Below are 26,365 nucleotides of genomic sequence, written 5' to 3'. Positions count from 1 at the left end.
TAGGAGCAGAGTTGTGTAACTCCCTTTTTTAGGAAATTTATTATTACCAAGCTCATAGCTCATGGATTGGGACAGAATGGCTCATTGTGACACCCCCCTTTCTTGAAGAGGTGAAGATCCTAATGTCTCATTAGGATATTTGACAGAGGGATAAATAACAATATGAATTACGCAAGTTTACATTACTGAAGAATGCATTGTGAAACCTCAAAGAACTGATTTTTATTCAATGGTGTGATAATGATCTCCTAAAACCACATTTCCTGGAAAACAACTTTTACACCATGCCATAAAATAATAGTTGTGTAATGCATTTGAATTGAACAGATTAGAAAACACTGGCATGTTTCAAGTGGAGTTATATAACTAATGTGCTGATTTTAGATTCACCAGTTCCTAATCAAATTTCTAATATATGGTGTAAAGATCAAGTTAAACAAAAGAGAGTGTGAACATCACATGTAGAGTGTATGTGGATATGCATGAATATTTTTCATTATTTTCTGTGATATCCATAAACTAATACATATTATTTTATATAGTAAGATTTTAGCCAGTTTCAAGTGAAAATTTGTAATCCAAATTGCTCTGGAATGGATTAAAATATGTCAATATTATGAATAACATTTATAAAAATGAAAAGTTACAATTGTTTTATTGTTTTCTATGTATTCAAATCTGTTCACTTTCACTGTATTCTATCATCATTACTAATTCAATTAAACCACTATAAACTCTATTACAAACCCTTTATGCCATATACATAACAAGGAAACAGCAGTAAGCATAATAGTTTTGTTTCTTACTTTTGGGGTATTTACATGCTGGTGGGGAAATCTCACTTATATGTAATAAATGGAATGTGGAATATTCATACAGTAACGGAATAAATAGATGTTCTGAAGTGAATAATAAGAGGGAAATACTTTGAATAGGGTTACTTTATGAAGATACACCAACTTAGCTCTGGAAGGGAAAGTGGATATAAACCTTAGGATTTTTTTAAGTGAGAAAATAAATTTCTACCATGGAAAGAATTATGAACAAAATGTGGAGACAGAAAAGAAAACATGAGAAAGTGTAATTAAAGAAGCATGCAGAAAGAGGATTAAAGTGGACTGAAGAGTCTGTCAACACCAGCATCAACCAGCCAAGCGCTAGCCAGTGTGATGGATTAGGACTAGTCTTAAGGGAGAGAACTGACTAAAGACTTTTGATCTGAAACAAGAACTGGTTTAATGTTTCTCTTTGGAAAGATCACTGTATTGTGGAGAAAACTGACTCATTGTTGGGGAAAACAGGGCCATGCAAATTTGTTGGGAAATTAACATGGTAGTCTGACTGATTTTACCCCATAGGTTTCATTCTATGCATTGAAACACAAATTGGTATATTCCAAGTATCATAATATTTGCACTTGAACCAGGCCTAATGCCACATGCCCGTAAACAGAACTGGCCAGGCTGAGACAGGAAGATTGCTCTGAGTTTGAGACTAGGCTGGGCTACGTAGTGAGTTTAAGGCCAGTGTTAACAATATAGGGAGACTTTTTGTTTTCATTTGATTCATGTTATATCCTTATCTCAGTTCAGTAATTTTTGGCCTTTACAAGTGACCGTGGAGTTTAGTACTATCACCATGTCAAGTGAAATAGCTTTTAACTGTGTTTATTGCCACGGCTAGGTAATATTATATAAGTTGAATATATTGAATTTGAGATTTTGTTAAAAAAAAAAACAGCTGAAAAAGCACCAGTTTTAAGAGAATACTTAAATTATGATTACTGGATTTAACCCAGATAGTTGAAATATGTCAAAGTTATAATATTCCTGTAACAGGAAATTATATTAGCTTCTTAAAACTAAGAAATTTTTGTCTTAGTTTGGTTTATGGTCCCATCTGTAGTACACTGTAATTCATATTCAAGTTGCTGAAATAAAAAAGAGCAAATATATTGCTTTCCATGTAAACTGACTTCAAAATGAAGACCAGCCATAAATTCAAAACAACTTGGATGGTTATTTTCATACTATGGTTACCTTTATATTATAATTCTACAGATGTATTCACAAGTGTTCAGCAATGTGATTTTATTTTGCTAAAGCTTTCTGAAATATTGCCGTTTAATAAAAAATCAGACAAAATTACAATTTGTTCTTCTGGGAAGAGTCATTTACTGTTATCAGTAAGAGCAGTAGAACTCCCCTCAGTGTTTGAACAATTTTCACAGTGTGGGGAAACACTTGCAGGCGCATTGCAGCACCTAACATATAAGTAAATTTAAGGTACTTAGTTATCTATTTAATATTTTAGTAGATTCTTCTTGTTTTAAGAGTTTCATGTTGTGATCTCCATACTGGGAAGTACTTCCAAATTAGAATCTATTTCTAAGAAAACCACTTTCCTGTTCACATAAATGAGATTCACAAAAGATGCAGTGACTTCATACCCTGTGTTACTTGTCCAGGAGATACATTACTCCTTTGCCAGTCTCTAGTACCGAAGAGTGGAAATGATTTCGGACTATCACTTAAAGTGATTAGAGCTTAATACGTTATAAAGTACCCCTTGGTCACAGTCTGTAATTTGCATTCCAGCCATGAGCCTTGTCTGAAGTGAGATCAATAATCATTCACTTGTATCCATTCCATCAACTCAGTGGACAGAAACAGATTACTTATTTATTCTTAAATTTGAACAAGTTAATTAGGCATTATTACAATCTCTTTAGCACTCTGCCTTGTTTTATGAAATTTATTTTATGTAGCCAAATATCTGCTGTACAGTGAATACTGACTTGTTAACAAAATCAGCTTTTCAAAGTTATTCTAATAATAATGCACATATCAAGTGGAATAGATATGAATAATGTTCTTAGTAATAAGGCTTATAACAGAATAATGTAATTTTGAATATGTCTTAAAAGCTATATTTATGCCACAGGAGAAAATAATAAGCAGAATTTTATGTCTAATAAATGCTAATATTAAATACAAAAGTGTTGCTAATTTTTCTTTAATTCTTTACATTTTCATTACCATATTAAAAATGATTAGAAGATAAGTTCCTATACTAGGATTGTGTTTCTTACAGTCTGAAACAATAGAAATAAACAATTGACTTTATCATTTAATGGAGGGGGTATGTTGGCTCAAAAGGAATACAAAAAGATAGCTAGGATACACTGAAAAATTCTTAGCAAAGTCAGAACAAGACAAAAAACCTGGAAGAAAGAGAGAGAAAAAGAAATTAATAGAAAGCAAGAGGAAAGAAGGAAGAAAATATATAGGAAGGAGAAAAGAGGAAAAAGTATAACTTTATAAATTTAATAGTAATTTACTTGATGGTGTGAATGAAAATATGAATCTCTAGAAGGAGCAAAGAATTTGAAATATAAAATATTACTATGTAACGTTAAAATGGTTCCTATTTTGAGAAATAATCTTAACATCTAAATATAAAAATATATTTTAAACTACTAAATATTTTGTTATGTGTTGTATAGTTAGTGCAGTATATGCAAATTAATTCTGTTTTATTGATTATATAATAACTTTTTTCTAATTGGAGTAAAGTCTTTTTTTCTACAAAATTGAGTAAACACAATGATATTCTGTAAATTCTCCATTATAGTTTATATATATGTATATATATGACTACATATAGTCAACAAAACTTTTTTATGTTAAAATTTTAGTTTTTCTCGCAGATATTCAGATACACACTTTCACTGTATCTTAAAACAGTATTATAATTCATTTTGCAATATTATTTTGCCATTTAATATCTACATTTTTCTTATTTTTAAGAAATATATATATATATATATATATATATATATATATATATATATGAACATGTTCAGAGCAGATTCCAACTAAACATTTTCTTCTGAGGGTCCAATTTCATAATGTAAAATTCGGCTTTAATCTGTGTAGTGAGATTCTTTAAGGACATTTCCATAGGAATTTTAATTCTGAGAATCTTGACATTTCATTAAATCCACAACACTCCTATTAAGTTAAGTCAAAATTTCTCTTACCCTTCTTAACACTTCAGATTTATAGAACATGCAAACTTGCAATGTCAAGAATACTCTTGTTACCGAATAATTTCTGCCACTGGTTCTAGTGTGAGAAAATATTTCTTAAGAATCTACTCTTCAACAATAAATGTGCCACAATATTCAACCTTTGCAACCTTGTGCCTTTGTGACCAAGAGTTCTAGATTCAGAGTAAATGAAAGTATATTATTTATTTGAATAATGAAAATTATTTATTTGAATAGTGAACAAATCTTTTAACTCAAAATTCAAGTGTAAGATTGATTGGCACAAAACATATTATAACATTTCCAATATAAGAAATAGAAGATAAAGTAAAATTCATGCTTTTCATCTAAACTTTCCAATGAGCAAACTCAATAGTAATCTACTAATGATAGGAATTTGTCTTTTTGATCTAGATTAAAAGGTTTGCTTGATGGGAAATTCTTACCAGATTTTGGAAGTAATAGTAATCTGTATTTTCTTTGTCTTGCAGATAGTTTACATGATTGTATAAGTCAGATTTTAAATTATATTGATTTGCAAAATTTTTATAAGCTCATTGTGAATTCTTAGCTTTCAAGTACTTGTTAATTTGTGAAATTTTAAATACATATAATTCTATTATACCTTCTGTCAGGATTATTGAAATTTAAGTTTCAATAATGAGGAGAAAGATGAAAGTAATATTTTGAGTCACTGGATCATGTTCCTTTCCAGAAGAAAGATATAAACATGGTGCATGTCATTGAATAGTTTAGTGATACCTTTGTATACACACATACATTAGGTCCTGAGGAAAAAATAAGTAAACTGCATGCAATCCTTACTTATATCATTCTCTCAAAATGGTAGGAGCAGCTCCATGTTGTGAGGACCTATTATGGCTGGAGGACCCAGCTGGCTATAGTAGGCCTTCCCATTGGTGTCTGGGCAGTGCCAATCAGCCTCTGTCAGCCTCTGCCCCAGCAGATGTCCCTGTCTGGCAGGAAGATACTATTTGATGGTAAGTGATTCAGATGCATTTGTTCCTGCCTCTGGGTGATATCCCCCTAAATTCGTATGTTCTGCTTGAGCCAAGAGGTTGCAATTAAAATTAAGGAGCCAGACAGAGCTAATTCAGAATGGGTCATGAGCTTGTTATCTAACTGCAAGGTTTGGCTCATTCTTCTGTTTCCCGGGGCACCTAACACAATGCCTTTTGTGCAGTTACACTCATTGAATGAGCAAAGGGAAAGCTCAGAGTGGCTGCTTGAGAGATAAGCCAATTTAACAGTTCCTTTTTTTTGTTCTAGATAGAATATTGAAACAGTACTTTCTTTTTTCAGAGATTTTTTTTTTTTTCTTCCTGGAATACCATGAGCTCAACTCCTTTGGTTTTAAGGTCTTTCAAATAATACATGTTTGAGATAGAACTATAAAAACATTATATACTTGAGGGAAATGTTTGACTATGAATATTATGGGCTATATTGGAGTTTGATATTACTGTTCGTAATCATCAAGTAACATTTAGGAGGGTCATGCTATGTGTAGATACAGGATTCTTTAGACCTTTTCACCTAGGTAGGTATGCTCCTCAACAAATGATTACCTAAAGTTTTCCCTTCTTCAGCGTGAAAACTCAAGGTAAGACACACAGAACAATTAAAATTAGTGCAAACAACTGATTAGCTGAATACAGATATAAACGTGTCTCATTTTCTAATTAGTTAACTTAAGCAAGATGAAAAAATGCTCTAAAATGTAAAAGTCTTGTCTGAAGGACTTATAAAAAGCAGTTTAGCATTAATTAATTAATCAAAAAACTCAAAAGTAAGATAGAGTAGATGGTCTATTTTTTATGTCGTCCACTAAGTACAACTAAAAAGCAAGAGAAGGCAGAGACAATGACACAGAACTATATCTCCGCACTGAGGGCCTTAGTTCAAGGCCAGTCCAGGTTACATGGCAAGACTTTGTCTCAGAAGTAAATAAATCAATGAATAAATAGCTAGCATGAGCAAAATTATATTCATGTGAAATGGACTCTGAAAAGTGGAGATAAGCAGAGAGACTGGCAAGGAATCTTGAAACTAGGTAGAGACACTGTAGACTCCTTGTCCTTCTTTTTATTTATTTTGCCTCATGTATCCTAAATTGTGTTCTAGAGAAGGTGACAACCTGAAAACCCCTAAGGCAGTGGTGGCCAACATATGGCATGCCTGTCACGGGCAGCTGTGTGTTATCATTGAAAGTTCTAAAAGGTTTACGGTGACCGTCCTAAGAGATTCATAAAACAACTACACACACACACACACACACACACACACACACACACACACACACACACAATCGGGTACAAACCTACTTCTGCTAGCTAAAAACTGACAGACAGCACAGCCTTTTTCAGATCGCTTTATCAGAAAGCAAAATTTTCAGATCGCTTCATCATGAAATAAAGGTTTCCCTGACTTACTGTTGTAGTATTTAAATAATATTAACTTGACATCATAATATATTTAAGTTAGAGAATATCAAGGTATGTAAACAATACCTAAGGTATTTGAATTTTTTTGAGGCAAAACGGTGAATTTTTAGTTGTACATATGTAGAATATTTATATAACAGATATAACAGTAGGAAAAGTATAACTTTGTTATTGTCATTCAGGAAAATTGAGGATGGTTTAAAGAGATGTGCCAAGTTTACAAACAATGAGTATAAGCAAACTTCTGAATGTTGCTGTGAAGGATTTTTAAAATGAGATTAAAACCCAAATTTTTGAATGAAGCAAAAACCTTCCTGAACATGGATAGGCCAATTTACTGCTGTTTAGGCCTTAAGGAAGGAATATTGGCTCCTCTTTGAAAACAGCAGTTCTAACCCTTTGCATTCAATCTTTAGCCAAACCTCCTCTCTTTCGCTGGGCCAGCCCTACCCAATAGATTTGGTGTTTTCCAACTACACTGCTTATACATCAGTTTCTTAAAATGAATCTTATTTCTTTTCTGTCTTTCTCTGTGTGTACACACACATATATAGACAGAGCGAATATATTATTTATATCTTATTTATGTGTTTTCTCTGAAGAACACGGACTATTTTGAGAGGAATCCAGTCAGCTTGCTAAAAAACATCCAATAAACCCAGTTAACATCATTTATAATATTAAGAATCCAAGTTAAAATTAAGAACTAGACAAAGATGTCTGCCCCCATTGCTTATTCAACCTCATAACGGATTTGGAAAGAAAGAGAAGAAAGCTCAACAACCTAAGAATCAGAAAGGAAAGAATAAAGCTATTATTGCTGCAGAATATGCTTTAGAATAAATAATTGAGTTCAGCAAGACCAGAAGATAAAACAAACAAATACAGTAATCAGTTGTATTTCTAAGGATCACTAATGCATATTTGGGCACTAAACATAAATGTAAAACCATTATAGTTTTCCAAAAAAAAAAAAGAAATATTTAGATACCAATATAACAAAATGTGCATTTTGACATTTAAATCAAAAAGTGTTCCTGAAAGCAATAAAAGAACATTTAAAATGGAGGAATATACTGTGCACATGGACTAGAAGATTCAAAATAGTAATCATATTTTTTTCTCCATTAATTGACATAATTTTCCCATAAATCATACCAAAATTGATATATAGGTACAATTAAAATTTACCAAATTTTAGACAATAATAACTAGAATTTAGATGGAAACAAATGAACTAGAGGAATTAAAGCAAATTTTAAAGAGGAAAATAAAAAGAAACTAAGCAATTCAATTTCAAGGCTAGATGCGTAGCTGTAATATTCAAGAAAGTGTACTTTTTGTAGGACAGACAGATTATTAAAGCAAAATAGAACTCAAATATCACTACATGAATATTCCCAACAGTTTTTGACAAAAATACAAAAGAAATTCAGCGTAGGAAGAATAGTTTTTGTATTGGAGCAATTAAACTTACATATACAGAGAAGAGATTTTTTTCACAAAAAAGCTAACCTGTTATGCACATTTCACTTAAACTGCATCATCATCAAAATGTAAAATTTTAAAAATTTACAATAAAAGCTTTTTAAAAAGTTTTCAAAATCTAGAGCAAAGCAGAGTTCTTAAACTTGACTTCAAAAGCATAATCTATGAAAGGAGAAATTGATAATTGGATTTTATCAAGATTAAAACATTTACTCTACAAACGATCCTATTTAAAGGATGAAAAGAAAACCTACAGATTGGAGAACATATTTGCAAATGATACATCCAACAAAAGCTGATATTTAGATGGGAAAGAAAAAAACAACCTCTTAAGATTAAATGTAATACAAGAACACATACTTTATTGTAGAAGATTTAGGCAAATAAGCACATGAAAACATGACTAATGTTACTAACCAGAAAATAAGTGAAAGTTAAACATACAAGTGATCATTGTATGCCTATTAGGATGGATAAGATAAGTAATATTTAAAATACCAAATACTGGCAAGGATATAGGAAAAATGACTCACACATTGCTGGTGGAAATGTCAAATTATGTAGCTATTCCAGAAAACATTTTGACAGTTTCTTACAAAACCAAAGATGCAACTACCATACGACACACTATTGAACGCCTGGGCTTTTATCCCAGAGACATGAAAATTTATATTCACACGAAAACCTGTTGCAAATGTTCATGTCAACTCTATACATAACAATTCCAAATTCAAAAGCATTCAAATGTTCTACCATGTGTGAATAGTTTAAAAATTATGGTACACACATACAATGGAATTCTTTTTAGTTACACAAAGGAATAAGCAAGCTATTGATGAGTGTCTAACTTGGATCACTTTCCATTATAATTAAGCTGAACCAAAATGTCAAATTGAAAAGGTGTGATTCCACTTATGTAACATTCTTAAAATAACAAATTCGTGACTCTGGAACACAACTTAGTGATTATCAGTAGTGAATGAGTGGGAGAGAAGGAAGCAAGGTAGATGAGATTAAGAAAAGGCAACAAAGGAATCCTTTCTGGTGATATAAATATTCTATATAGTGACTGTACAGATATCAGTGCCCAATAGTGACTTCATTGTTTGATTTTGCAATATATGATCATTGGTAGAAACTGAGTGAATTTGTATGTGAAATTTTTCTGTATTTGTCTTAAAAAGAGCTGGTGAATGTATAGTTATCTCAAAATGAACAAGTTAATTATTTAAATACTTAATAAAAGCTCACATTAGCTCTAATTAATACCATTATAGAGTCAAGGAAATAGCTCAGTGATACAGTGCCTGCCTGATCACCACAAAGTCCTGAGTTTGATTCCTGGTACCAAAAAAGAAAAATACCATTGTAGTATATCACAGGTCATAAAAATTTCCCTTAAAGTTCCTCAGCACAATAGTTTCTCAATGATCTCAAGTTTAAATGTAATTACTGAGCTGAATTTTTAATGAAAGTCTAGGTAAATTCCATCCTTACATATATAAAAATATTCATGTCATGATTTATACATTAAGCAAATTCACATTTGTATTATCAATTGTTTATGAAAATGTGCTTGTGCTTATTTAACACTGCCATTATGATATGAAACATAAGGCAAAGTTTTTGTAATTCTTTTATTCTCATTTTTAATATTTGCAATGTTTCTAAGTCCTATCTCTTTGGTGAACTACATGTTGTGTAATGAATCTTTGCTTTAGAATGCATATCAATATACTACTCTGGTAAAATCTGTTCTTTCCAGGAGTGTGTTTAGATGATATTTGTGTAAGTTAGAAGCATCTCAAATTTGTATTTGTGTTTATATTTGCATTTGTATTTATATTTTATTTGTAAACAGTGTCCTCAAGAGAAGAAATAACTGTGCCAAGTACTTTCAATTGAGGTTTCAGTTTCCCTGAACAGTGATAAATTATTTCACAAGCTAATGCAAGGTAAACTTTATTTAACAAGTAGATGGGGCAGTGTAATCAGGCATTTGTGTAGTAATTCTGTAAAGAAATATTTTTAAAAGGACTGCAATCATGTACTAATAAAAGTCAGAAAAGCTGCTTTTAATGGAAATAGTACTGTTAGATGGTATCTAGATTTTAATCAACATATATATGGCATTTACTATTAAGAAATTGATAGAGCAAAAATGTATTCAGACATTATCTCTCTATTCACTTTCATGTATCACATATTCAGTCAAACTAGTCAAACTAATCAAACTCAAATATGGAGATATTTCTGTCTTGTGAAGAACCTTGAAACCTTTTCACTTATTGCCATACTTGAATCACAATAGAATTCAGTCCAGTTCTGATTGTTAGCATTTGGAAGATTTGCCTTCAAGGGTAGAACTTTAACTGATAATAATAAGAAATTTTATAGACTTGAAATTGTGAACAGTATAAATTTAATGATAAAATTCAGTTATTTCAGAGATTTTGCTAGTATTTAGAAAACTACAAGATTTCTTAAGTACCAGATCCTTCCCTAATTATTTTGCATTTATTTCTCTACTTGGTAGGAGAGTTCAACACTACCTCAGAATTCAGAACATCATTATTTGACTTAATGGGAGCAAAGTTTTATTAAAGGTAGAAAGAAAACCAGGTGTACAGAGCAAGTTTGAGCCAAGTAACAGTAAGTATAGAAATTCATCCTACAGTGCAAGGGTAGTCCACCATGGAAGAGTAAAACACAGCACCCAGGACATCATTTTCTGATGTACCTAATTTAGGGATAGTGTTGTAATGTAGAACCAGAGTTCTCTCTCCCAATCAGTACAGGAACTAATAGCATAGTTTCCCTCACCATTAGTTGATATGTAACAAGTTTATGCATTTTTGATATGTTGTAACACATTGTATTTGCTGTGATTCATTTTGCTATTATAATTATCACCTTAGACAATGATGGTTTATAGCTAATTTCTTTTTCCACACACGAAATTCACTAATTGTCTTATATCTTTTCTCTCACTGAGACAAAATACCTGATGTCCAAAGTGAATCATGGGAAGGTTTGTTTCTTACAGTTCTTGAAGATTTCAGTCCACACTCAGCTGGCTCCAAGGCAAGATAGCATGGCAGGGCTGCTGTTTATGGCCACTGGCAAGCAGCAAGAGTGAACAGAGCAAAAAAGAAACACTTCTGTGTCCTACCCTTAAGCTGTATGTCAGCTCTGCCACTGGGCAGATATAGCACTCACAGCACCAATCCCAGTGCCAGACAATGAACCAATCATGAATGCTGCATTCAGCCTTGTCCATGATCACATGAGCCTTGGGTGAAGGGCATCTGAACACAAACTATAACACTAATTATCCTTCATTCATCGCAAAAAGAACCTATTATTTGCATAGTCAAGAATGTTTCATAAAGCCCAGACTCAGATTTAATACTGTTTATTCAGTTAAGTAATTTACTTTCAAATCAATTTTATTCAAATGCATATTTTGTAATAATACCATGAAATTCACCTGTTAGTGGTGGGTATCCTATGGTTGTCTCACTGTTATTCCAACATGGTTTTAGGGGGCAAATTTATTGATCTATGGCATTAAGTCTAACACTTATGAGAATGACATAGATGATATTCAGAACATAATACCATCTTTCTTTGTTAGCTGTACCTCAAATTGAATTTTTAAATATTTTCTATTGTCATAGCTTAGTTGATGCCAAGACAGATCTGTTCACTTTCATGTCCAAAACAATGAAACCATAGTTACTCTGTAACATACCCATGTAAGTCTTCTAGTGCTTTTTTGAATGCTTCCAATTTATCTATTTTTTAAAATTAGTACATATTTGTCGTATGTAATCACATTCATTAAAAGGAATTTATACTTGTGCATAGGTTATATTAATTCTTTTTTTGCCATTCTTTTCACCTCCTTTAAAGCCCTTTACCTTCTCCATTTGCAAAAGATTTGTTTTTAATTTTTTTCCTTTTACTATCTATTTTTCCTTTCTTCACTTCCTCCTCTCTATCTCTTATTCCCCTTCCCATTTTCAGTAGATACTTTCTTGCAAGATATAGTCCTGTACCTGAAGGCAGGGTGTTAGGAATCAAATGTGATTAGATGAGCCTAAATTTATACTATTTTTTCTCTCCCCTGTGCATGTGTTTTTTAAATATATTCTTTCTTGCATGTTAGGAGCATTCCATAATTCTGTTGATTCACAACCATCACTTTACATGAACTATTAAACTGAACTATTATGTATGTTTGCATTCTCTACGTGAATGAATTGAACTTGTTGATTGATGAGATTAACTCGGATCACAGGAAGTTTGTTCATTTCTTCAACAACTCTTCTCCAATGTTAGTATCTAGAGGTCTTTCTACTTGAACTCCTCAGTTTTATTAGAGAATAATATTACTGATTCCTAGCTGTAAATTATTTATCTGTGGGCATTAGTGAGCGGAAGGTTATTGGAACAAGGCAAAAATCTGATAATTTTATTTGGACAATATTTAACTTATATATTTCTATTATGATTATTTAGTTATGACTCTTCCCTCTGTTTCTCTCCTTCTTTCCTATGTACATGGTGGCTAAGCCTCATATCCATCTTATTTAGCTTTTCTGTTCTACAAAAGACATGTAATAGTGTCCAGAATTTTTTTTGAATTAGTTGTTTTATTTATTTTTATGGAATCTGGTGCCTCTGGAGTCTTGAAAATCAGATTGGCTGATTTTTATCTGTATGTAAACTTTAGAATTCAATTTTCTGACTTAGAAAAATGTATTGACCTCACTAATACATGAAGGATATTAAATTTCTAACTAATATAAGCTTTTGTTAATTAGGTATTGGAAGAACAGAATAATTCCATGTGCTTAAATTATAATTGTAATAGGAAATAGCAGTAAATTTAATGAAAACACTATTTTAATCTAATAAACTTATAACTGATTTATTTCCTACTTATATAAATTTTGAATACACGGGCAAGATGAATTTTATGAGAAGTTAGAACAATGCAATATAGAAACAAGTAGAATCAAAATTATAGTTCAATAAAATTAATTTGAAATTTAATTAAATGTCTTTTTATATAAATTCATGAAAATAAATTAAACTTACTAATGTGAGTTTCAACTATTTTGAATTAGAATATTTTTTGTAAAGTCTGAATGAGTTACCTAATGACCACTACAGCTGTGGAAAGATGTGATCTTTTCCCTTGCCTCTCACAAAGTTCATGGCTCGCACTTCTGTAACCAAATACACGTTAGCAAGAGAAAATATATTTATTTAGTCAAAATTTTAAATGTGCAAGAACACTCAGAAGTGATAACAGAAAGACCTGTAGGAAACTATTTTCATGTTTAATGAAGAATGAAATGAGGCATGCACCTGTCACTGGACAAGAGTATGATTTAATGATAGAAGACCTCAGGATGGCTTCCTAGAAGGGCCCTCTGTTCACACGCTTCTCAAGCGTTCTTTGGAATGGAGGTATTCATGGGACTTACACACTTTCTACATTTTATGGGCTGCTTTGAGAGATAAGAGTTTTTGTTCCTATAATGTTGAGAGAGGAAGAATTCTGAAGTGTGTGACTCATTTTGAAGTTTGTTATATGCTAGAAAACAAGAGAGAAGCTCAGAGAGACGCTGCTTCTTACACTTATCTGTTATTAGACTTGTAGGGCAGGTGGTATTTGAGTTTTGGGAAGCTGATATTCCAGATATGATTTTCACACTCATTATCAAATGTGAAACATGATGCAGAAATAGGAAAGAAATTTAGCCTTCAGAATAGCCATATTGGGAAAGCATGGAGGTTAGTATCCTCAACACTGTATTCTCAGGTACCAGCATTGCTTCAGGTTTAAATAGGAGAATTGGAGCAGGGTTAGGCAAGAGGATCCATAATGCAGCAGTGTTGTCCAACGGTGGTCTCTATCATTACCTCAAATCCTATTTTTGGAGACCTTCAAGAATTTCTATCACTTGAATGGCAAGTGTGTCCCCAGCATGAAATCATCACCCTGCTTAGCAGTCTCATTGTGAGTCAGTCGGCCTGCAGCCCTTACTGTTCTTGGCAATTTGTAGTGCAAAGAGTGGAGTTTACGGTAATGCCCAAGGTGGGTGTAGGGGCTTGGAATCTGACAATCTGAAAGCTGTAAATCAACAGTCTGATGATTATGCTGTCCCTGCAAGCCATGAAAGTCTTGGATTCTTGAAGAACAAAGGTGTATACTTTAAGAGCTGAGTAGAGAATTGATCCAAGTCTAAGGTAATGAAGGATACAGATGAAAATAAAGGCAGAGATACTTATATATTAGCTGTTTTAGTTACTCTTTGGACAGTACCTTAGCTCTCTAACTCCCTGTATAATTCTAGTTATCTTCAACTCAATGTACTTACAAGATGCCACACTGAGCCCCTCTATTACTCTGTTAAAATTCTCAGTCATCTATATGCAACTCACTTGCATGTCTATTTTAGGATAATTTGCCTAATGTTTTGTAGAAAGTTCCTAATTTATGATTTTTTTTAACTACTAACCATCTTCAATTGAAATATAAAAACTACTACGGCTTACTAGAGTGCTTAGTATTAATAGTTACTTAGTGTTTTTAAAATGAATTATTTCTGAAAACACTTTTTTTAAAATGTTAAGTACATTGGGCAAAAAAAAAATGATAAAATAAATCACTAAAAGTTAGCTTTGTAATCCAAAAATTACAAGGTAAAAACTTGATTTTTTGAGGGTAATGAAATGGCAGGGATGTGGTTGATTGTTATCTTAGGACTTGTTCTGTGAGCTGGCTCTGGAAAAATCTTTAGTTCCCGTGTGATAAGTGCTTTTCTATAGAGGTGAAACCTCAGTTTTTACTGTTTCTTGAATTTAGGAAAGGGATCCTGTTACCTAGCGAGGTTCTTCTAGAATATAGGTGACTGCATGTTTAGAGCAACAACAGGAGACTCCTAGGTGCCATTATGGGGCTCTGAATCAGGACGCTGAAACAGCCAGTGTAAGGGCCTTCCTGGTAACTTAGTTATCCTTAAAGTGATCTCCTCTGTCTTAAAGTAGAATGAGATAGGTTAGATAAATTTATGACTTATAAACCAGTTTTTAAACCATCCTTAGATAATTAACATGCCTGTAAGCAAAGCTGAGCGGAAATGTGACCCAAAGTTCAAGGTGATGTTGAAGGCACAGATGCTAAGTTTTATCACATTTTTTCAGTTACCCATTGGGCATCTGTAGGGCTCAGTAAAGAGTTAGTGCTTTTTAGCAAAATCAGCTTTTAAGTCACTCTCTCCATAAGAGTTACCTGACAATATGCTTCTCAAATTTCATGGAAGTGCATTTAATGAAATGAATTGTTTTACATTTTTGAAAAATACATTAAAAGCAGATATTAAAAAAAGAAGGAACAGTAGAGTGAAATGTAGTGCCAAAATGCTTTCTGTGATGTTCTTTGAAATATGTTTGTTCTTATAAGGTTTCTAATACCCTTACAACTTCTTAAGTGATAAGGATGATAAGAACATCTTTTGTTTTATTATTTACTTTTATTTCATTGTTTCCATATAAAAGTTTCAAGAACCTTTGAAATTTTCTGAGTGATTGCAATAAAAAGAGTGTGCTGCCGTTTGGAACAGGCCTCTTTTAGCCACACCTTGCTTATTAATAAGGAGAACTTTGGCAAATAATGAGGGATGATGGAGGAATCACCTATTTGATTAGAGAGTTGAAACTGAGAGCCTCAAAATAGTTGTCAAGGGAAGATCATTGATTAAGACTATTCATTCACCAATGCCAATGAGTTGATTGATCACTCTTTATTTGATATGTCCCCCAAAGCCCTAAATAATGAGATTGGGAAAACCTCTGGTTTGGGGACTATATAACAGGGTGATGCACCCGTAGAGGACATGGAATTTCCATACCCCTCTCTCCATTCTTGTCCTATATACTACTTCTTTCCATGACTGCTGAATTGTAACCTTTGTAGTAACATTGGTGTAACATTTTTATGAGTTTTGGAGCCACTATGGTAAATTATCAGAGTTGGAGAAAGAAATGTAGAAATCTCTGAATGATAGTTGGATGGCCATAAAAACAGATTGCAACCTGGGACTTGGAACTGGTGTTTAAGGGGGCTGGGTGACTGTCTTCCAAGACTGAACTGTCAGACTGTCAGTCCTGTGCTATTCTACATATTGCATATCAGAATTAAACTGTAAGCAACTCAGTTGGGGGTGTGTAGAGAGTTGCAGTATTACTGATATGGAAAGATACACAGATTTGGTTTGAGAAGCATTATGTAAATAAATATTTTAAAATGTGTTCCTATTACCTAAATAATATTTTGCAGAGAAAATATAGGAAAGAGCAGAAACCTGTTTTATCGCCAGTTTCACAAATGATATTATATAAGTTAAAACATGTTTAGTTAAATCTCTTTTTATTACCTGATACAGAAGACAGCGACTCCTTTTTCTATGAAAAAGTGAAAACATTTAAATGTCATATTCTAATATTTTTGTTCACCAACCTTTTTATATTTCATAAATAATTCTTAGCAATCATTTTGCAGGTTTCACTCAACAATTTGAAAGAGATTCTAGCATAAATCTGATTTTATGTGCATGAATTTGTGAAACTGTGAAGTGCTGAACACATTTGAAAAAACAGAAATCTTTGCTGTGCTATGTGAAGGTTAATGCTGAAACTAGTTTCAAATCAGTTTTGCATTTGATGTATTTTTAAAATTGAAGTAGTTTTAGAATTTGTATAAATGCAACAGTAGAAATAAAATAGGGTGCTGAATAGTTTCAAATCAGTTTTGCTTTTGATGTATTTTTAAAATTGAAGTAGTTTTAGAATTTGTATAAATGCAACAGTAGAAATAAAATAGGGAGAGAGTATAATTGCAATAAGATATTTATATATGCACAAATGACATACATTAGGAATTACATATAAAATATTTTATATGATGTCAATTCAAAGACATTATCTTGTCTGTCTTATTGTTATACCAGAAAAAATAGACTCTACACATTAAAAAATAGCGAATTTATAAAATGGACTTGTCAAAGCATCATTATTTAAAAGGAGGTGAAATATATAATTTTACATTATTTTAGCTGAATCAGTCTATAGAATTGATTTAGAATCTTGCAAGTTCTGACAATGTACCCTAAATTCTACCTACACCCCAGGCCTAATTAATAATATTTTAATAATAATAGTTTAGGAAATGTACCATTTTGCCTGTTAAAAAGTCCACAGAGGAAATTCTATGTAATGTAGAAAAAATAATTAATGTTGATATTTCTACCAACTAAAATAGAATGATTTAAGACCACGAGACCAAAATTTTTCTTGCTACATTATAGTCCTTGACATAGTTGCCTTGTGTTACTCAGCCAGGATTTCCTAACTTTGTCCAAAAAAGAAAAGCAAAGCAGGCCAAGCAAGCTAGGAAAACCAGGAGGGAAAGAAACCAAGAAGAAAAGGAAGGAAGGAAGGAAGGAAGGAAGGAAGGAAGGAAGGAAGGAAGGAAGGAAGGAAGGAAGGAAGGAAGCAGAAAGAGAAGAAAATGAAGGGATTATATTTTGTAATTATATCATATTTTCTTTATCTATGAACTGACTGTGATTTGGTTTACTTCTATTTTTTGGCTATTAATTTACGTCTAATTACCAGTGACGTTGGACATTTTTCCATATTTTACTTGCTGCTTCCACTTCTTCATCTGATAAGAGTTTATTCATTTCAGGTGCCCATTTTTGGTTTGAAGTTTTGAATTTCTCATTTTTTCAGTTCTTTATATGTTCTAGGTATAAGTCATTTTTCTGAAGAACAAAAGGTTCACATATTTTCTACTCTTGGGTTATCTTCTCACTCTGTTGGTGATTTCTTCTATTGCTAAAAGCTTTATAATAGGATGAAATCCCAATTATTGATTCTTTGCTGTATTTTCTGTGTGATCATGGTTTTTGTTCATGAAATCTTTGCCTGAGCCTACCTATGTCTTCAAGAGTTCGGCATATCCCCTCCTTCAGCAGAATTAGTATTTCTGCTTTAATACTTAGGTCTTTGACCCATTTTGAGTATAGTTTAGTACATGGTCAAGGACATGAAACTAGGTTTAGTCTTCAGCATGTGGAAAGCCAATTTTTTCAGCACAATATATTAAAGAGGCGATCTTCGAGTGAATGTGTTTTGCTCCTATGTCAAAGATAAGGTGGTTTGGAGTTGTTTCCTCTTCTTCTAATCTGTTCCATTTATTAGGTCTGTTTTTTTGTCAGTATCATGTTGGTTTTATTATAGTACCTTTTTGTATAATTTCACTTCATGAATCATAATATCCCGTGCCTTGCCTTTGTGTCCCAGAATTGTTTTTGCTATTATAGCTTTCTTCGGGTTCCAAATGAATTTTAGAATGTTATCTCTAGTTCATGCTAATGGTGCTTTGATTGGGATTACATTAAACCTGTGTAACAATTTTGTTAATATGGCCGTTTTGTGCTCGTTTTGGCAGCACATATACTCAAATTGGAACAATACAGAGAAGATTAGCATGGCCCCTGTGCAAGGATGACTCCTAAATTCATGAAACGTCCCATATTTTTTTTACATACAGGTTAGGGGAAAACTTCAAGATGAAGAGATAATAATCATATATATATATATATATATATATATATGATAATATCTATGATTATATAATATATGTAATATATATATGATTATTATATATGATAATACATATGATTAATATATATATATATATATGATAATAATCATATATAGTTATATATCCCAAATTCCAGAGCACCCAGAGTTACAGTTGTTTTAAAATCCCAAATTCCAGAGTTACATAAAGCAAGTATTAACATAAATGAAAAACCAAATTAGCAGTAACACAATTATAACAGGAGACTGTAACACATCTTTAACACCAAAGGACAGATCAACCAGACAGAAAATCAGCAAAGGAATAACAGAACTGAGTCACGTATGTGAACAAATGGACTTGATAGATTTATATACAGAGTTTCCACCCAACAACTTCAGAATACACAATCTTCTCAGCAGTACATGGGACATTCTCCAAAATAGATCATATATTAGCCCACAGAACATATTTAAATAAATGCAAAAGAGTTGAACAATTGAAGGATGAAGAGATAAGAAGGCCTTATACCAGAAATTGAACAACTTCGCGTTTGCCAATCAGGCACTTATATCTCTGAGGTAAATCTTTGGCCCGTACTACGTGTTCTTAGAACTTGTCAAAAGTCTGTTGAGTGCAAAGGTCTGGATTGGCTTCTATGATCTCTGTCAATGCCATGCTATGATTTCTGATTTTTATTGTACTTTGATATTTGCTACTATAGGCCCAAATGCTTTTCTCTTTGTGTTCAAAATGACTTTGGTAATTCTAGGAGTTTTTTTTTTTTTATTTCTTACATATTTTAGTATATTTTTCTACTTTGTTAAATATTGTTTGTATTTTTATAAGAATTATTTTGAATTTATAGACCTTTGGGTAGTATTGACATTTTAACAATGTTGATTTAAACATGTGATATCTTTCCATATTTTGTGTCTGTGTTTCAACTGTAATATATCTCAACAAAATTCTATAATTTTCATTGCAGATATTTTTGACTATCTTGGTTTAATCTATTTCTAGACATTTTATTTTACTTTCATTGCTATGGTACATGAGTTTTTTCCAGATTTCTATTTCAGATATTTCACTATTGACACATTATGACTTTTACATGTGGATGTTTGATGCTACAACTTTGTTGAGTTGCTTTTTTAAATAGAAAATTATTTTGGTAGAATTTTTAGGATTATATACATTTTTAGGATTATATATATATATATATATATACACACACATATATATTATATATATGATTATGTTACTGCAGACAGTAACATAATCTTCTCCTTTTTGAATATAAATTATTTCTTTCCTTTGCATAGCTGCTTTAAGAATTGTAGTCATCCATTGAATAAAAACGATAAAAACTATATCCCTAATTCCAGATCAATAATTACTAATATTATTAATGACTCTATCTTTCATAATGGAGTATGAAGATGTTGTTGATTTATTATATATTGAGTGTATTACCTTGAGGTACATTCATTCTGTACCTAATTTGTCTAGCAGTTTGATCATGAAATCTTGGTAAAGTGTCAATCTAAGATTCACCTTTACTTTCAATTTATTAGAGTTACTGGCATACAGTTTATAAAAATCTCTAATTTTATATTACCAGTTGTAATGTCTCATCATGACTGATTTTGCTTGAGTCTTTTCTAACTTATCTAAATAAAAGATTACCCATTTTATTCATTTTTGAATAATTAGTTCATTTTCTTGATATTTTGTAATTTTGTCTCTATTTCATTTTTTTGTGGGGCGGCTGAGATTTAGCTCAGCAGCTCAAATCACTTGCCTGGTGTATGCCAGGTTGTAGGTTTGATCCCCAGTGCGAGACAAACAAAAAACCAAAACTATGATTGTTTTTTTGGTGTTTTTTTTTTTTTTTTTTTTTTTTTACTGTGTTTATTTTTTCATTTCTTTTCGTTACTTAGAATGTGCTCTTCTTATTTTTTTCACTTCTTTATAGGGAACAATAGGTTTATATATTTTGTTTAGGTAGGGAATGTCTTCTGTAAACTTCCTTCTTAGTACCTCATTTATTTTAGCCTATACGATTTGGTATGCTGTGTTTATAGTCTCATCTATTTCAGAACGAATTTTAATTTCCTTTTTTAAAAAAATTTTTTTCCTTAACTACGATCTCTTTTATGTCAGTCAACTGTTTCTATAACAAAATACCAAACATAATCATCTCATAGTTTCAGAAATGTCAATTGGTGGTTGCCTGGTTTCTATAACAAAATACCAAACATAATCATCTCATAGTTTCAGAAATGTCAATTGGTGGTTGCCTGGTCCCTCTCTCATCAGAGGCCTAACCATGTTCACTTATGGTGGGAACCCATGGTTGAGGATTCCCTCACTTGATGGCAAGTAGATACAAAGAGAGAGGAAGAAACTGAGTGAGGTACCAATATACATCATGGGCTGTTATCAATGACCTTCTCTCACACTCAATAAGTTTCTAATAGCACCATGGATAGAGGATCAAATCTTTAACACATGACCGCCAGAGGAAACTAATCTGAATTACAATGATTGTGGATAACCAGTCACACTGTACCTTTCTTTAAAAGTCAGTATAGATTGACAAGAAATCTATGTAAATTCTCCTTTTCCTTTTTATTCCTTTGAGAATGTCTTTTTACACTTTTAAAATTTATCTTCACAACATATCTCTGTGACTAATTCTATATTACTCTAACACACATTAATTAGAAATTATTGACACCTCTAAAGCATGAAACAAAGTTTTGTAGACTTTGGTCCTCTTGGCTCCTCCAGGACATGCTTAGTACCATTTTTATTCTGTTGTGAGGAAAGGAAATGATACCATGGTAATTAAGTGCCTTAGAAAGATTAAATTTGGAAATCAAAACTATTGAGGAAAATTCTGCTCTGTAGTTAGTTACACAAAATTACTCAGATAAATAGACATTTTTAATGTTGCTAAAATATTAGTAATGCCTTATTTCAACAACAGTGATTAAACATAGGGCATCATGCATGCCCTAGAGCATTCAAGCAGTTCTCTATCCCTCTGCTACATCCCCAGCACTTGCTTTTATTTTTATATTTTTTTAATTTTGATACACTTTAAGTGTATATAATTGTACAGAGAATTTTAGGGTACACTCATTCTTGTACTACCTACTAGCTTTAGCAGAAGTGATCTCTACCTGCTCTCCCTTTTCATTACATCTTGGTTTTTCAAACATGTTTAGAAATATTAAACATTTGAATAATTTTATATATGTATATATTGTATTTTTAAGACTTCAACATATTCACCTATGCAAATAAATATGCACTCTAAATTTAATATTATATATTAATGTACTGATAAAAATTTTGATTTTTTAACTCATGAAATTTATACACAACTTTAGGAAATTTATGGATCTACATTTAACATGCATAAATAGCAGTGCATAAAACATTGTGGTTGAAAATTTTGATGTGATAATTGGTTCTTTTTAACTCATTTATTTTTTCCATTTGGCTACTGTTAGACCCATTCATCTTTTCTTTTATGTGTTTTTATTTCAAGCTGATTTTACAAATAGACAGTTTCTAGCTTTAACATTCTAGTGTCATATAAGTGTTTAATATAAAACATACCAAAGATTATTATTAAATTTTTACAAATACCAATTTGTTGAAGCTTCAGTATGACCTTCTAAAATACATAAAATTATCATCTCTATTTTGAGAATGGGAATATTGTGACACCATCATGAAATTTATACACAATATCAATTAATGTACAGATAAATTATCTCAGTCATATTCTAGTTTCCATGCCTCTAAACATTGGTTGTAAGCTATTTATAATAATTATTTGAATATCAACAAACATTTAATGTGACTAAAATATTCATGGCGTACAAAGCAAGTTTCTGAAAATTTCACACTTTTGTACCTCTCTTAGATGTCCCAAGAGTTAATCACATTTTACAATTAATTCCTCCTTCTAATGTGTAAATAATTTTTTCTTGCACCACCAAAGAAGGAAAATATTATGCCTGTATGCAAATGCACAAAACCAGAGCACAATAAACAAGCTGAATTTTTGTTGTGAAACCATGCTCACTATTAGATCTGGTAACAACAGAGCAGCACATGCTATAGGCATACTGTTTATTGCATCTATCATTGCCTGAGCTTATTAGAAAGACAAGTTTAAGAAATACTCTTAGTTTTTATAAGTGGCAAAATAATTCTTTTCTGTTTCATAGTATTAAAAACATAAGTGTCTCAATACCTAGATGGATACCAAAGGGTAACATCTTTCAATCAGTGAATTAGAGCCATAATATAAAAGCATTGACTGAGCTACCAAGCCCTATAAATTTATTATATTTATTTTCATTTGTCAGTCAATATTTGATGTTTATTAAATGTTAGTCATAATATTATAGCACTGAGGGCTGTGGAAGTCAGTATAACATTGTTCCACTATTATATATATATACTTTCAAAAAAAGAAATAGGAGATTAACAAAGGTTAGTATATTTTGTATCATTATTGTCAAAGAAGTTGCTCAGATTACAAGATATAGGAATGAAAAATTGAACCAACAATATAAGCAGAAATCATTGTATTATTTCTTTTCACTGAAATAATAAATATTATTAGTGTGATTATTTTAGCTATTGTGTGTGCATATATATATTTATACATACATATATATATATTTATTATTATTTATTTATTTCTTTTACTTTTCTCTTTTCCCTCATCTTTCCTTTTGAGGAGTCTCTTCCCCTTTCACAGTATCTATTGTACATTTTGGATTTTATTTTCTCTTTCACTTTCTTACATTAGGGAGACAATATAATGTTTCTTGTCTCCCTAGTGTACATTCGATTTATTTCTCTTGTGAGTATGGTCTCAAGTTCCATCCATTTGCTTGTAAAAACCTGTAGATTATCTTTATAGATAAGTTCTACTCTGTTGTATAAAAATATCACATCTTTGTACCATTTTTCAGTTGATGGGCATTTGAGTTGTTTATAAGATATAGCTATTATAAATTTTGCTTCTATAAAAATGGTGCACATATATCACTGTGACATGTCTTTAATTCTACTGTGAAAATATTCAGAAGGGGAAAAGCTGGGTTGAATGAACACTCTAATCATAGATTTTTGAACAATCTGCACACTGATTTCCACAGTGGTTGGACTAGTCTGTGTTGGAGACCACTATGAAGCAGCACTGAGTAAGATTTAAAATTAACTAATTGGCTTTCTATGTTTATCTGTGAGTTTGCCTTAGACCTCAGCCCCTTGCCTGGCAGCAGGAGTTGATTCACAGTAAGTGCACTTCTATGAATCACTGGTCTTGGCTGAGGCCTGTAGTGGTCTGTGAGGCCAGAGATACCTCAAAGGGCAGGATAAGGCTGTGGGCACATGGCTCAAACATCAATTAATAGATAGAGACTACAGCAGCAGGAATTACTCCTACAGTCTCAGTTCTACCATGTCTTCATGATAAGACAGTTCTACTAAATTGGCATAATTTACAGTTTAGAGAGATCTTTGAAATGACTCCCAAGGTCTTGCTCATTCCCTGCAACGTCCTCAGTTTCCCCTCCTTTTGTTGTTGGACCTACTAAAAATAGGCAGTACAAAAATGTCTTTGTCTTATCTCTCAGAGTCTCGAGCTCAGCTAAAGGACTTTGACCCTCCTAGATCCCAAAAATCATACCATTTGTCTCATTTTATTTAAACCTTTGCCATATACACATTTGGGAGATCAAAGATCTAGGTCAAAACCCAGTAAGTCTGCACTCACACCAATAGTGGATAAGAGTTCCTTGTTTCCCACAACCCTACCAGTATTTGTTATTGGTTGATTTCTGGATAATAGCCAGTATTTCTGGGGTGAAATGGAATCTCAGTGTTATTTTAATTGCATTTCTCAAATGACCAATGATGCTGAACATTGTTTCATATATTTATTTTTGATTTGTATTTTTTCATGTGGGAAGTGCATGTTCATCTCAGGTGCCCATTTTTGTATTGAGTCTTTAAATTTGGGGGCCTGATAATTTCAATTCTTTATTCATAATAGATAGAAATTCCTTGAGGGACATTTGGCTAAAATTTGTTCCCATTCTGTGTTTTTTTTTCCCTTATGTTTAAAATGTTGGTAGAGTATAGAAGAAATGACCTAAAATTATTACTATCCTGAAGGTATATTGAGAGACTGATTGGTTATACATGGTTTGTAGCAACAAGAAAAAGAAAAAGAAAAAAAAAAAAACAGTTGTATGTTTCAGATAAGTGCAGAGGTCAGAATCATAGAATCATTTTTATGTCAGATATTCTGCATAAAATTTACTATTTTGATCATAACACATTTTTTAGTGAATACTATAGATTCTTATTCTTACAGTTTTCAAGTTTTTTTCAAAATACCTGAGAAATGGTTGCTCTTTGTATTGAAATTTATTTTTTTCCGTGTTGAAAATTTACCTTTTATGTACTTTCAAATAGAAATTGAGTGCACTGTCTGTGGGCCATCTCATTTCCTGAATAGCTACCATTAGTTACCACTAGGAAAGCTGAGAGGAATTTGAGAGTACTTTAATCTCAATAGAAAAATTTGAGTAGATACCTAAAGTATGTTTAACTCATAAAGAGTGAAATGTTTGGATTAGAAATGGATTGCAAAGTATTCTGTGTTGTGTCAGTGTTTGTGAACTTTTGTCAAGAACAAAGATTACCCTATGATCACTCTGAGTTCCACAAGAAATCTTTCTGCAAATGACTGAAGACTCAAGATTTAATTTAGTAATAATACACTATGATATAAAAAGTAATTTTCAAGAAGAATATCTTTTTCTATACCTCAGGCTTCTCTTAAACTGGAGATATGCCTCAGCTCCGTGAATTCTGTGATATAGGTGCATGCCACCTCACTTGGATCATATCTTTCTTCTTCTTCTTCTTCTTCTTCTTTTTTTTTTTTTTTTTTTTATCGTTACCGGGGATGGAACTCATGACTGCCTGCTTGCAAGGCAGGCACTTATGCCGCTGAGCTAAATCCCCAGCCCCACCTGGATCATTTCTATAGGCATTACTTTTTTATATGCTTTACAAAACAAAAATAACAGAATAGATATTTACAATAATTATTTCAACAACCTTATGATCTTTGATATTTTTAAGTTTATAAAGTAGCTTTATAAGTTGTTCTTTCAATGTAGTTTCCCAACATCTATTTTAGTGATGGTTTTACATTTTTTTCTATAATGACAGAGCACTGTAAATCATAACACTTGTCAAAATCACATACGTGGAAAATACTAAAAGACGGATGACAGTTGGATATTTAGATTCATTCATTCACTTTACAAATTCTATGAAGCATCTAAGATGCACAAGACTCTGGAATAAGTCCTCAGTTTTGATTGGATAAAGGCAAACAAAAATAGGGAAAAGGATGAGAGATAGTAGAAAACAATGGTAAATAGGAAAAAAGCTATATTTTAACTAACTTTTTCCTGTTAGACATCCAAGATGTTTCATTTCTTTTTTTTTTCATTTTTAACATATGGACTACTTAGATTAAAATTGTGTGTATAAAATTATTTCATTGGGATAATATCCTCTATGTAATATTTTTGAGTAAAGGAAGGTGTAACCTGAAACACATGAATGCACATTAAATCT

At 31.9% G+C, this 26,365-nt stretch overlaps 1 protein-coding gene and 1 non-coding gene across 2 annotated transcripts in view; both read left to right on the top strand.

The window, feature by feature from the left end:
• Positions 1-26,365, top strand: part of Pcdh15 (protocadherin related 15) — a 1,472,709-nt gene that overhangs the window by 283,172 nt on the left and 1,163,172 nt on the right. The window lies entirely within an intron of this gene.
• On the top strand, positions 18,520-18,626 carry LOC111758013 (U6 spliceosomal RNA). The gene has a single exon (XR_002792257.1). It is a non-coding gene; the product is annotated as a U6 spliceosomal RNA (small nuclear RNA).

Source organism: Cavia porcellus, unplaced genomic scaffold, assembly GCF_034190915.1.
Source record: "Cavia porcellus strain 051 isolate PalLab524CR breed Dunkin Hartley unplaced genomic scaffold, mCavPor4.1 scaffold_28, whole genome shotgun sequence".
NCBI lineage: Eukaryota > Metazoa > Chordata > Mammalia > Rodentia > Caviidae > Cavia > Cavia porcellus.
The sequence above is the reverse complement of the archived record's forward strand: the minus strand, read 5'-3'. Positions and strand labels throughout refer to the sequence as shown.